General features: G+C 43.1%; 1 protein-coding gene across 1 annotated transcript in view; it reads right to left on the bottom strand.

Moving 5' to 3' along the window:
- LOC106867346 (5'-deoxynucleotidase HDDC2) overlaps window positions 1–2284 on the bottom strand; it is a 15848-nt gene that overhangs the window by 12499 nt on the left and 1065 nt on the right. The window lies entirely within an intron of this gene.

Raw genomic sequence — 2284 nt, 5'->3', positions numbered from 1 at the left:
ATTGGGGGACCCTATCAAAGGCTTTCTCCATGTCAACAAAAGCCAGGTACAGAGGTTTATCTTTGGCTAGGTATTTCTCCTGCAGCTGTGTTACCAGAAATATAGCATCAGTGGTGCTTTTCCCTGGCACAAACCCAAACTGCATCTCATCTAAACTGTCTCTCTCCCTAATTAGTTGGGCTATGACCCTCTCTGTGACTTTCATTACCTGATCCAACAACTTGATACCTCTGTAATTATTTGTATCTAAAGCATCACCTTTACCTTTGTAGCAGTTGACTATGGTGCTGCTACACCAGTCACTGGGTATGACTCCTTCGTGTATCACCTGTTTAACTATACGGGTGATTAGGCTATAGCCAACACTGCCAGATATTTTAAGCATCTCTGCAGTGATTTGTGATGGGTCGGGGGTTGTCTCTGTCTTCATACCCTTAATTGCTTTATCTACCAAAGTACTGTCAATTCGGATAGCTGGTCTCTCTGTTGGGTTGGCATTCGGCAGACTCTCTTTCTCCCATTCATTCTCTTCATTTAGCAATCTTTCATAGTGACATCTCCAAGTCTCTCTCCTTGCAGTCTCGTTAAATGCAAGTGAGCCATTATCCATGCAGACACATTTCTCTCCTATGACATTATGATTCCCTCTCACACACTGTCTTGCAACCCGAAACACCTCAAGTCTTTGGTCCTCATGACGCAGAACATTAGCAATTTTTTTCGTATCTGCTTCTTCCCTTCTGGCTAAATAAACCTGTCTCCTAGCTTCCCTTCTGGCGTTCTGATACAATTCCCTGCTACCACCGTTCTTCCAGTCTTTCCAAGCCTGTTTCTTTTCCCTAATGGCCCTGTCAACTACATTGTTCCACCACCATGTTACCTTGGGTTGAGAGGGGACTTTGCACCATCCAGAGATCTGGTCAGTGGCCCTGAACAGAATGTCCTGTAGAAACCTCCAGTTGTCTTCCACATCATGTGATGCTATATCCCCTCCATTTCATCAAAAGCTTCAAGTAATACGTCTCTAAATCTCTGTCCATTTGCAGGATCCTTAAGCTTCCAGACCCTTCTCCTCCATACTGGCCATCTTCTGGGCATCCATTTAGCCCTGATCCTGAAGTCACTAACTACTAATCTATGTTGTGGGGTGCATTCTTCACCTGGGAAGGTTTTGGCATTTATAAGTAGCCATCTTTCCCGTTTACCAGTGAGGATGTAATCAATTTGACCAGGTGTGTTCACCAGATCGGTAGGTGAATAGGTGTCCATCAGGTTTCCTGAAGTTAGTATTATAAACCATAACATCATTTGCATCGCAGAACTCCAGCAGCCTGGTTTCCTCCTCATTGTGGGAACCAAAACCATAGCCTCCATGCATGCCCCCTGCATGTTGTCGAACATGCCCACTGAAGTCACCAGCTACAAAGAGAAGGTCCTTGTCATTCGTTGACGAGGTAGTCTGCAAGAGGGTGTCATAAAATTGGTCTTTCTGTTCACCAGGTAGCCCCGGCTGAGGGGCATAGGCTGAGATAATGGCTGCTAACCCATGTTGCACCACCAATCTAATCCTAAGTATTCTATCACAGACTCTGACTACCTCGATTACCTTATCAACATATTTCTCTGCAAGAAGTATACCTATGCCCCCAACCCCGTCCGCACATTTTTTTTTTTCATATTCATTCAGAGCAAGTTGTTTTACACCTATTACACTCTTTTTCTTTTGTTTTTTTGCTCGGGTCAAACGCTTTAGTTTAACCGTCTGACCTAAGTGATGTTGAGGCAACAATTTGTGGAAACTTCAGCTCTCAGTCTCTTGATGCAGCAGATAGGCCTGTGGTAGAAGACATTTGCCCGAAGCGCAGTGCAATGAGACTGAACCAGAGACCACATAGTTGGGACACAGGCTTGTTAACCACGCAGCTATGGAATATTAAATACAGATATATATGCCTGTTGCTCATCGACTTTATTTCTTTATATGGTGTAGATTGTGATTATGTCACAATGTGATGGTGGGGAGGAAAAAGGGGGGGATAATTCACACGCATCCAAACGTGCGAAGAAACCAAGTCGAGACGCATGAATCATCCGACCATTAAATTCCGACATAATTATAATCCAGATCATCTCAAACGTATCCGTGGAAAATTCCATTAGAAAAAAAAATATCTTATTTTTTAAAATAAAGTTATGAAGAAACAAATTTGGAGGGGGTGGTTCACGTCTGCACTTATGTCGCACACAAACATTTATTCAAAATTAATATTAACAAAGACAAAAC

This window comes from Octopus bimaculoides, chromosome 3, assembly GCF_001194135.2.
Source record: "Octopus bimaculoides isolate UCB-OBI-ISO-001 chromosome 3, ASM119413v2, whole genome shotgun sequence".
Classification (NCBI taxonomy): Eukaryota; Metazoa; Mollusca; class Cephalopoda; order Octopoda; family Octopodidae; genus Octopus; species Octopus bimaculoides.
This window is presented reverse-complemented; position numbering and strand designations above follow the sequence as displayed.